The sequence below is a fragment of the Lutra lutra genome, chromosome 1, assembly GCF_902655055.1.
Source record: "Lutra lutra chromosome 1, mLutLut1.2, whole genome shotgun sequence".
In the NCBI taxonomy this organism is placed as follows: domain Eukaryota; kingdom Metazoa; phylum Chordata; class Mammalia; order Carnivora; family Mustelidae; genus Lutra; species Lutra lutra.
This window is the reverse complement of record NC_062278.1, coordinates 114485131-114497544: the sequence shown is the minus strand read 5'-3', so window position 1 is coordinate 114497544 and position 12414 is coordinate 114485131. Positions and strand designations below refer to the sequence as shown.

General features: G+C 35.3%; 1 protein-coding gene across 3 annotated transcripts in view; it reads right to left on the bottom strand.

The window, feature by feature from the left end:
• Positions 1–12414, bottom strand: part of OSTN (osteocrin) — a 60898-nt gene that overhangs the window by 34116 nt on the left and 14368 nt on the right. For 2 of the 3 annotated variants that reach the window (XM_047732998.1, XM_047732981.1), the window contains exon 1: positions 8455–8519. The exons of the other annotated variant lie outside the window; for it this stretch is intronic. The gene's annotated coding sequence lies outside the window, so the exon portion shown is untranslated. Of the gene's footprint in view, positions 1–8454; positions 8520–12414 lie in introns of those variants that run through there. 3 annotated transcript variants of the gene reach the window in all.

Here is a 12414-nt window from a genome sequence, read left to right as displayed (position 1 = left end):
TTGATTATATTTAGGCTAGAATTAAATGAGAATTCTGTTAAAATGAGGAAAGATGTTTGCATTGTTAAGAATCAGTGAGGTAATGAGTCATTGTTCTTACCAAAAAAGATCTCACACTTGGGCTGAGGCAGAAAAAAAGAAAAGATCAAGAACCACAGATCTAAAAGAGAGAGCAAACAGGAATCAGAGGAGGTGTTTGAGTAAGAAGTTAAACTGAAAAGAGAAAGAGTGTGAACCAGTATCTGATTGCATGCACTTTTTTTTTTTAAAGATTTTATTTATTTATTTGAGAGAGACAGTGAGAGAGAGCATGAGTGAGGAGAAGGTCAGAGAGAGAAGCGGACTCCCCGCAGAGCCGGGAGCCCTATGCGGGACTCGATCCCCGGACTCCAGGATCACGACCTGAGCCGAAGGAAGTCGTCCAACCAACTGAGCCACCCAGGCGTCCCAATTGCATGCACTTTTTAATCACACTTTTAAACTATCTATCTTGAGGGTTGGTGTTGAAAAAAAAAAAAACAAACTACTCTGGTGATTTAGGAAATTTCCCTTCAACCTGAGTCTTTGTCATTAATGTCTGACTAATGGATAGTAGATCTATTAGAAAGTCTCAAGAGTACTGAGTTTGGGAATTTTTAATTTACTCCAGTAACTTTTGGGATTTTTAAATTTACCCTAGTTACTTGATTGGAAATATTCAAAATAGACTTTACTGCACACTTATTTTCAACAAAAACTAAAAACAAAGGGCTTAAAGATAAAGGATAAAAGACTTACAAAGTAATTAAAACTTTACATTTTTTAAGTGTGATTTAATAGGACATGTAAAGTGTCCCTGGTTCTGACACTATGAAATGACCCTATGTGCCTTGCCCCCACCCCCCTCCACACATACACTACTCACTGTCTTGTTAGAAAGTGATGGTGGGTATCTAAGCAATTGGTGTCAGCTTGGCCCTGAGTAAATCTATAAAACAATAAGTTCAGTGTGCCCGGCACCATGCTCCATAAATTATAGTCACCCAGGTCTTTTTGTAAACAAAGGAAAGCTTCAGGAAGAGTAGATAACAGAGTGACTATCTTTTTTTTTTTTTTCTTTTTTTTTTAATTTCAAAAGAGGACCTAATAGGGACAATGCTTAAGACAAAGTTCTCGTGGCTCACTGTCGTAGAAAGACCTGTTCCAGGTCTGGAGAGACTCAGGTTCTGCCTTGGCTTGACCATATCGCTTAGACAAACCCTTTCCTTTCTAGGCTGAGTGAAATGTGCTTGGTCTAAATGACTTCTAATGTTGCTTCTAGCTTTTTAAGAGACTGTTGGTGTATCTGGCTCTTTTCTGGTATAAATGCAGACATTGTACATAATGATAACAGTTGGTGCAGCTTTATCTAGAAAGGCCTTTCTTCTGTCCCTCAAATCAGCCAGTCTATGCATAAGATTGTCTCTAGGTTTTGACATGAACATGTTCCTCTTGAATTTAAAGTATTTCCAGCTGGAAAGGGGGAGGGCCTCCAAATTTTTCATTTTAAGATGGCATTTATAGTAAAAAAAAATCCCATTTTATGCGTGTATTTTAGGAGGAAAAAATGCTATAAATTAAATTATGACATGCTATCAATTGTAAGACTCATTCCAATTTCTGAGATGTTAAAATGTGCATCAGAATGGATGAACTATGATACATCTAATGTACTTTCAAACGCTTACTTGTTTTTTTCATCATGCTTAAGTCATTATGCTGAGTATTTTTAAAAATATAACTCAGTCAATAAATAAGTATTCAATAACATCAGAAAAATATTTCTGTGATGATGAGGAAAAAGCTCAGAATTAGATTTGAAGGATAGAGAGAAGTGTCCTTGCTGTGTTATATATTGGTCTGGTGACCCTGAACAAGATGCTTAAATTGTCAAAATTGTCTAATAAAACTCACTTTATGAATTCACATTTCAATTTCAGTTAATTGAAAATTATTTAATTAAATTACAAATAGCATAAATGTTACGGAGGTGGTTTTTAGGATTGCCACATAACAGCAATAAGTGCCTTTAATCGTATATTTAATATTATTTACTGAAAATATGTAAAGATATAATTATTTATGAAAAAACCTTATCACTTTTATTCTTATTTAATGATAGGTAAAAAATTTTCAATGGGAACTTTAAATTGTCCATGAATAGCTTTGCAAACTATAAGATAATGTGAAAAAATTAATTATAGGATACCAAAAGGGTTATAATGAGGCTGAAGGTAGATCTTTGAAGCCAAATCCTTCCAGGGAACATAAAGCTTATACTCAACAACCCAATAGGGAACTGAAAATTTGGGAGCATTCATAAAGACAACCTACAACACTTATTTTAAACAATTAAGAGGTGCAACATTTATGTTAAACAACCAAGAGCCATTTTATAGTTTGGCGTAATACAGATAATTCTGATATTTCAATGAGTGGTGATATTTGAACAGAGTGTAAGAAGGCTGCTGCTAGTTTTCTATGAAGAGTGGAAGAGCCAGGTGTTTGAGACACTTGTTTGCTGGAAGGCAGAGACTCAGACCAGGTGAGCTGGAGGTCTCTTCCTTCCTGTAGCTTCAGTTCCCCCGCCTCTGGCGAATTTAGCCCCACAAACAAGAGAACCCAGTGTAGCTGTGGCACTTAGAACTTTAGGAGTGGGGAATTGCTTTCGGATCCTCACAAATATATATCGGAGAAAAATGCTTGTGTTGCTGAGATGTTTATTTAAAATTCTTTCTGTAAAATTTGTTATTTTTCAGTAAATTGTGTGGTGGGTATTTTGCTTTCTGTTTCCAGTATGATCCTGAAAGAAAGGTGCAAATTGAGACAGCAGTTTAACATTTCCTTTTTCGTTTGTTTGTTTTAATTAAAATATCAGGAACGTGTTCTTTCTCATTTTTCATTGCTTTTCAGTCACCAATAGTAAGTTTTCTAAAATCACAGAGCCGGTTAGAAGAGCCAGAAAAGCAACTTACATTTTCAGACTCTTAGTTTCATTCTCCTTCAAGTATAACCGATTTGTAAAAGTCTAAAACATTTTTCCATCTCCAAAACAAACTGCTTATAAAGTAAATTTTACTTATAAAGTAAAATGTTTATGAATGACGTGTTCTTCATGTGGCAGGCACCTGCATTTTAAAAGAACTTTCTCTGAATGCTATGAATCAGGAATAATGACAATTTACTACTATACATGTGTTAATTGATTTTACTCTATTTGGCACCCTTTTCATCCTTTTTTTTTGACACTATAACCTTCGAAAATTTCAGAATTCTGTTGTTAAATCTCTTTTTTGCTTGGTTGGAATTTTTAATCATACTACTAATCTCTTTCTTGCAAAAATTTAAGAAGGAAATCTATGACGACACTTTAAAGGAAGGAAGATTGCATCACTAAAAAGCTCAGGTAAATATATTTAACAAGGTATTTAGAGTCAACATGATGTGCTGAATGAATGAACGAATGAATGAATGAAGTAGCCTCATGTGGGAGGTAAATAGGAATGCAGAGCAGATATTAACATTCCAGCTTTATTGATATGGAAACTAAGGCTTGGATAAGGGAAGAGATTTGCCCAAATTCCACAATCCCAGTAATATGTGGTGAAGTTCATGCCAGAATTCCAGTAAGTCCAGTAAGTCCATTAATGTTTCACATCTCAGATTCTCATTCTAACAAAAGCAACATGAATCAATATTCTCCAATAATTATCCCAGCTGTGTTTAAGATTTCTCCTTATCAAAACTTTGTGTTTAGATCCCTGAATTAATGCAAGTTTCTTGAAATAAAATGATTTCACCTGGAAATAGAAAAAAAATTTAGTGTATGATTATAGACAATTCTGCTAAGGGGATATGTGGTCTAATTCTAATGTTTTAAAATGAGAAAAACAAGAGTCGTTAAAATTATGGATAGGGAAGAGCTGGTAGAGTTGTACATAAATGTGCTGCTTGGCCATTTGATACATGGGGAATTTTTTATCTGTCATAAAAAGACCTTCAATGGATAAATGCAATTAAAGATGGCACATATGAGCCTTAGGATATTGTGGAACATTACCACCTCTTTTCCTTTTACCCCATTTTGTACCTATGTATAATATTTAATTAAAATATTAACTTACAGTTTAATTACATTAAACTAACCAATATAATCAATAAAAAATACTGTCTAAAATGTACGTGAAGGGCAAAAATATAAATTTTATCATATTCCAAAGGATGCACTTATTAGGTATATACTATATCTCAAGCTCCAGAAATATAAAAGTGAGTAAGACACCCTCCCTGTCTTCCAACCGTTCCCAGCCTGGTCAAAGTAGAGACCCCTGGACTGCTTGCGCTGCCCTGGAATTTCTTCTTGCAACACCGGACTCTTCCTAAATGTTTCCATTTCTTTCAAGTACAATTGTTGTAAGTAACCATTTTTTAAACATTTGCATAGCACTTTATTATTTTGAAATTAATTTATCTCCTTTCATCACCACATCAATCATGCTTGATCTACATGAAAAATACTATAATTGTACTTTTTAAAATAGATGTACTGAGATAAGCTGAGTTACTTTAGAATACTGGTATCCTAATTCCTTGTACAGCGTGTACACTTTCTTTTTTATAAAGATTTTATTTATTTATTTGTTGGAAGGAGAGAGTGCACAAGCGGGGCATGGGGTAGGCAGAAGGAGAAGCGGACTCCCCACTGAGCAGGAAGCCTGATGCTAAACTGGATCCCAGGGCTGGGGTCATGACCTGAGCGGAGGATACACAGTCAACTGACAGCTACTCAGGCGTCCTATGTATATACCTTCTAATACAATGGAGTCAATTAGTAGAAAGAGGTTGGTCCTTAAGTTACATAGATATGGATATGATTCTTGACTGGGCATGCTACTTAGCTTCTCTATCTTAATATTTTCATCAGGAAAATGGGGCACAGATTTACTCTGTCGGTTTATTATAAGGATTACAAATAGTACAAGTGACTAGCACAAATTAATTATGCAAATAATAGCTATCATTATCCTGATATTGCCTTCTAAATCTGGCCACTTAACAAAATATGCCATACTACTTTTTTGTTATGAAAAATATTTTCTTTATCCTTGTTCATTTTAAGAAACAAAGCTACTTGAAATCTAGAATTACAACAAGGTGGTAGAAAATAAATTTTAACAAAGTAATACTGAATGAGGGAAGAAATTTCACCAACGTTATAAGTGACAACCACTCCAGCATTTGGTGTTACAGAATATTATGCATTATCATTAATTTTAGCAATAATATTTTAATGAAATATGTCTATGAAAATATTAGCATACAACAGAATATCATAATGGGAAAAAACAAAGGGAATTAACCTCAGTTATACGCAAAACATAATTATTCAAGTTCTAATTACAGTAACAAAAGTGAATTTTTAATTGAATTTTAATATAATTTTATGATACATATTTTTGTTTTGTAGTTCATAAGAAATCTTTATTGACTTTTTAAAAAAATTGTATGTTGTTAAGATGATGATTTTCAGGGGCGCCTGGGTGGCTCAGTGGGTTAAGCCGCTGCCTTCGGCTCAGGTCGTGATCTCAGAGTCCTGGGATCGAGCCCCGCATCGGGCTCTCTGCTCAGCAGGGAGCCTGCTTCCTCCTCTCTCTCTGCCTGCCTCTCTGCCTGCTTGTGATCTCTCTGTCAAATAAATAAATAAAATCTTTAAAAAAAAAAAGATGATGATTTTCACAGTTTTTGTGATATTGATGGTATAGCATAGTTATATGTGTCATGAAAGCAAATCCACCATGGATATTATGGGAATGAAGGATCTTGTCACTGGAACTACACTTAGCAGGGAAGAGCTGGGAAGGAATGGACCACAGAGAAGGCAGAGGAAGAGAGCATGCCTCTTAGAGCTCTGGTGTGGATAGACAAGTCAGAGTTCACAGGGAAATGCAACCACCAAAGTGGTCTCATGGGAACCACAGTTCTGACTTTGTAGGTCAACAGCCAGGTTGCCATTGCCATGCCATGCATGGATGGTATTTTAAAAGTTCATTTTTTTAGGGGCAACTGGGTGCTCCATTGGTTAAATGTCTGCCTTCTGCTTAGTTCATGATCCCAAGGTCCTGGAATCGAGCCCCACATTGTGTGCCTTGCTCAGTGGGGAGCCTGCTTCTCCCTCTCCCATCTGTCTGCCACTTCCCTGCTTGTGAGCTCTGTCAAATAAATGTAAAAAAATTAAAAAATAAAAAGAAATAAAAAGTGGATTTTCCACATGGTTACAGCCTTATGTGTCAGGGAACATAGAATTTCAGAAAGAGAGGGGATGCTTTTTGGAAACTGTTGAATTTAATACTCTCAACAATGAGAGAGCAAGGCTCAGAGACAGTTAAGTTGGCCAAGGGAGAAGAGATGAAGGAAAGATTTAAGATGGACAAAAAAGAGGAGGGAGCATGGGGAAGCTTAGCGGAGGAACTATTTTTGTGGGAGCAGCATCCTGTGGAGGGCTGGGTTGATGGGACACTGATAAGAGTAAGGCTGGGCAATAGCCAGTTCAAGCCAACCAAGGCACTGGGCAACTACTGGCAGGTGATGCTAACTACTGCTTCAGAGAGGTACCCTGACAACTATCTGGCAAAAGAAGAGGGAAGGCTCAGTTAAAAGAGACCTCCAAAGAACAGAGATCTCAGCTACAGAGAAGTTGGCCTGTGTAGAGAGGTATCCAGGGCTAAGAGAGAACTTAGGGCTCACCTTTTATTACCTCCCAGTATCCAGGGGGAAATGAAACCCTGGGAAGGCTGAGTGAAAGGAGCTGAAGTCAGGACTGGGATCAGAAGTCTGTTTCCTGACCCCAAAACTATGTTTCTCTGAGGCCAGCAGAGTCTCTAAGCACAAGTTGTCCAGTAGATAGAGATGAAATATAGGCAAGAAGATTAAATTAAGTGATGTGTAACGATGAAGCCCAAGATACTGTGAAACTGAGACTTCATTCTCTAATATAGGAAAACAGGATAATGTGGGAGCTTCCCTTGGTCATTCTCCCACTCAAGAGCCCTGGTACTTCCGGCTCTTTTGTCTCTTTCTTTAGTAAAAGGATATTATTGAGTCCAGATCTGGGCTTAAGTCTTGCCTGAAGTTATAAACTACATAGTGACAAAGTTGGGACAGTGTTTTGGGACTGCTTACTTTGAGTTCTATTCCTTTGGGACAAGTTCAATTAATCTAATTTTATTAATCAAAAGTTCAAGTCATTGAAAGTATTTGAATAAGAAGTTAAAATTATATTTCTGAGGACCCTACATCTAGTCTGCTAAATATATCTGCTTCTCTACTGCCCATGATTCGTTATATAGGAATCACTTCAAAACTCTAAGAAAAAAGGGGGGAGAAACAAATGTCAACTTCAAATGCCTTATTGAAGGACACCACAGTGTGATTCACTTACAAAGAGGAGACTTGAATTCATATCCACGGGAGAGTTTCTTTAGAAAAATTCCATAAGAGTGATGAAGAGTAGTATCAAAGTAAAATGACACACACAGTGCCTGAAGTTTTTGGGGAGACCTCTCAATTTATAGTTTATATGGTCATTAAAATTATCATAAATTATTGTTAAAATTATTTAACTTCTAGGAAGGTAACTTAGAAACAAATAATTATCATATTCCTAAACCTATAGAGTCTATCATTGTAATTTGAAGGAACAATATTTTGCATCGGCAAAACTGAATTAATTGAGTATACACGAATCCCACAGATCAAAACCTGAAATAAAGTTTTAAATTTGTTGTTAAACACAGCTCAAATGTATGTGTCAGATTAACTCTCAATTCATTCAATAGCAAAAGCACTTCAAATACAAAAGGGTAGACATGATTTCAGTCCACTCTAAACTGTTATTAATATCATACTTGTATATATTTGAGTTTCACAGGAAGAAAAACAGAGGATACTTTAGGTTTGAAGAATATAGAATATTGACTTTAGAATTTGATTAATTTAGGGATATATCTTAAGCTCCGACTTTGATAGAAATAAAGATGAGAGAAACCTTTCTTTTCTACCTAGGCTTTTAAAAGTAGACCACTTTTATACATTTAAGCATTTACTAAATTGGACATCTTCAATGAAAGCAAACTTAAGACTATTAGCATATATAGAGAATCATTATCTTGAGTTGTCCTTTTTGTTTTGAAATTGTAGAGAAAAGCAATGAATAATCTAATAAATATCAAATGTCTGAACAATTAGCTCCTCCTTAATTTTGTATTAAAAATTATCTTCTTAGATTTTCTACTCATTTTAGAGAGGGAAATATTACCAAAAACATTCAAAATCAAGATATAATCAAAACATTTAAGAAGTACGTGAAAATAAAAAAAAAACTAGCTCAAAGAAAAAAAAAACCCTAAATTTTTCTCATAGCTTTTAAATTTAACTTACCTTGTGAAAAATCAGGAGATTCTAACTTTAGAGTCCTCTCTGTGCAGTTTCTCCCAAACTCAGCCCTGATGGTGAGTTTTCTCTCTGAGTTTTTATAGTTTCAGTTATACACCCCTTACTCCAATCCCTGCCTTTGCTTTCTCTTACATCATTTCTAGATTTTCCACTGAACATTTTCCCAAGCCTCTCTTCAATCTCTCCCCCAACTCTCTTATTTTATTTCTCTCAGTTTTTCTCTTTCCCTCTCCTACTCTTCTCCATATTTATTTTATCTATTGCTTTGATCATGGTATTTAAGTAGCACAGGATCTTGGGCTCTGGAAAATTTAAGTATACATTTATTATCGTGTTCAGCCCTAGACACATCACTTCTCCCTGAGGTTTTAGTCTAGCTTGGATAATTACAAATCATATTTGGGAAACAAAAATGCACTCGGATTTGTCAGAAAGAAACTCACTAGGGTATTTCAAAGTAAGATTTAGGGAGATTGTAATCAGAAATGCAAACTGATTTACTGGTGTATTTTTTGGACCTTTAAATGCAATGATCATCTATGGAAACGGTGAGTGGTTTCAGCCTCGGTCAGGTGCACAGTGCTGTGTCAGTGAAACTGACAGCGACTTCAGAATTAACATTGCTATACTGGGAAGGTTGTCACTAACAAACCTATAAATACTGAACTGTGACATGTGGGCTATAAATGCAGATGTTGCAATCATTCTTATCTTTCCCAGCTCTCCAGTATTTTAATTTCCTTTTCACCAAAACATTCCTGCCTCTGTCTGAAAATTTTCTTTCCCATTTCCTACTAAGCACATTTGCAAGCTTACCCACACAGATTGTAAAAAGATAAGTTATTAAGTCTTAGAGGTATTATGCTGTTAGATCATTATTAGTGCATTTGATTTGACACTATGTCTCCATCTGACAGATAAGGAAACTGAGGCTAGATACATTAAGTGACTTTATAAGGCCACAGCTAGGAACTAGTAGTAGAACCAGATTTCAAATGCATATCTTAATTTCATATCCAGTTCTTGTTCCGCAGCTTCATCCTGTCTCACTTTTTAAAAAGCTAGAAAAGGAATCCAAGCCAGATTATGTTTTGTGCAAATAGAAATAAAATTGTTCTTTTTGGTTTTGCTTTAAAAGTCATTTAAAATACTAGTCACCAATGTAGAAACTATTACATGGTTAATTTGGATCTAGATGGGGAACTGACCAGAGCACGCTGAATTGGTGGCACAGTAAAATACTTTTTTTTTTTTTTGAAGGGTTTTCAGGGATAACATATGTCTCAACAAGCTTGAAATTTGAGTAGTTGGCAGTGATAGTTCACAAGTCAAGATAAAAATACAGCCTAACTGTGGACCCTTGTTTAGACATTACTGCCATAAAACGATTATGTGAGCTTGAATCCACATGATGGAAAACTCTCAGTATAGATTTAACGGATGCATCGTAATGCTACAAGAAGCCAATATTCTTGACGTACCTTCTACCCTTATTTGAAATGCCTCTCTCAGCATGCTGACAAGTGATATCTGCGGCTGATTTATTCCAGATCTGTCCCTGCTTAGACAGTCCAAAGATTCCACCCTATTTGTGGATTTTGTTGACCTAATTCAAAAGTTTGACTTAACTGTTCTGCAGCAGTAGAAATAGCAAGGTTATTCCAGGAACATAACCATGGAACATTTAAGCCATTTATACAGGGTTCTGTACATTATATATCCCTATGTAAATTGCTTATGCATTTATACATGATAGGGAAATTCTGTTACCTTGAAAAAGTAGAAACAGGAGCATATGAAGAAACTGAAAGAGAATATGCATCCAGTGATAGAAGGGAGAGACTAAGATGAGAAAGGGAGAAAATATTAATGAAAAAATTTCAGCTAGTGTATCATTATTTAATTTGCATAAAAACCTTGCCGAAGAGGTATTACTATTCATATTTAACAGATGAAAAAAACTAATGCTCAAATATGTGAAATGCATAGCCCAAGGGCTCACAGCTACAAAATGATGGAATCAGGAGTTGAACCTCACCTCTGTATCTGTCAGGATTGTGACAGTAAAGGGATGGCATGTTGAAATGGAATAATTTGAGGAGAATTTAATGTGGGCAAGGTGTAGAGGAACCAAAGAGGATAGCAGAGTTCACAGAACCAATAATAGGAGGTATCCCTAGGCTTAAAGGTAAGTAGGCTTAAAGGGAAGTAGAGGGATATGGGTAGACAAAGTTGCTTGGCAGAAATGTGACCTTTCCTCAAGGGACACAGCCAGTCAAGAGCAAACTACAGAGGAGGGAACTTAGGAAATAAACACCAAAATTTCACTCTGCTTTCTCAGTATAATCTCCTGTTTTGTTTACCTTCAGTCAAACCCAACTGGAAAAGGGATTGAATGGGGGTAGATAAAAGAACCAGCACATTATTTAACCTCAAAACTGTGTTAAAAGACATTCAAAATGAATTCCTTTGTGAAGACCAGCGTGACTGCAAAAGCCACGATTTACCTGAATTAAAATCTGATACTTCTTAACATTTTTTCCAAGTCAAGTTTATTAATATGCAATTTATACACACAAAGTCTGACCTTTTAAAATGTACAGTTTTAGGAGTTTTGACAAATGTAAACATTATGTAACCTCCACTAAAATCAAGATATAGACTTTGTCTATATGACCCTCACCAAATCTCCTTCCTGTCTCTTTACAGTCAAACTGATACCCAACCACCAGGTCCTGGTAACCACCGATTCGATTCTGTCCCCGTAATTTTGCCTTTTCCAGAAGGCTGTAGGAAATTATACAGTGTGTAGTCATTGGTGTCTGGCTTATTTCAGTTAGAATAAAGCTTCTGTGATTTATCCATGCTGCTAAATGTATCAACACTTTTTTCTTCTTAACAAGAGTGTGTGCTCCTGGATTGGGTGTACCACAATTTACTTATTCATTCACGAGTCGGTGAAAATTTGGGTAGTTTCCACTTTGGAGTGATTATGAATAAAGTTGCCATAAACATTAATGTAGAAGTCCTTGAGTTGATATTTAAGTTTTCATTTCACCTGGACAAATTCAGATACTGGATTCCTAAATCATGTTGGGAGTGTATGTTTAACTTCATAGGAAATAGTGAACCCGATTTCCAAAGTGGTTCTATCATTTTCATTCTTACGAGACATGTATGAGCATTCCATTTGCTCAGCACTCTTGCTACCATCTGATATTCTTTGCCATTTTCAAAAATTTAGCCATTCTAATAAATGCATCCTGGTATCTCACTGTGTTTTCATTTGTATTTTCTTAATGACTAATGCTGCTGAGAATCTTTTCATGTACTTATTTCCCATTTGTATATTTCTGGTGAATGTTCACATCTTTTGCTTAATATTCAGTTGTAAGAGTTCTTGAGCTATCTGGACACAAGAATTTTATAAGATTTGTTTCACAATTTTTTTCCACTCTGTGACTTTTCTTTTCATTGTCATAACATATTCTTCCACAGAGTAGGTATTTTTAATTTGATAAAGTCCAATTAAGCATTTTTAATTGATCATGCTTTTTGTGCTCTAAGAAATCATTCTGATCCCTTTTATGTAGAGCTTTGATTTCCACTGACAATTTTTTAGTTTTTAAAAGCATATAAATCTTGCACTTATTTTGTTATATTTATTCCTGTTTAATTTTTTTGTTGAGGTATAATTGACATATAATATATTAGTTTCAAGTGTGCAATGTAATGATTTGATATTTGTGTACACTACGAAATGATCACAATAGTTATCATTGATCTCCACACAAAATCATAATTTTTTTGTTTTGATGAGAATTTTCAAGAGTTACTTTCTTGGCAACTTCCAAATATGCAGTACAGTACTATTAACTATAGTCTACTGCTGTACATTATATCCCCATAACTTATTTATTTTATAACTAGAAGTTTGTACCTTTT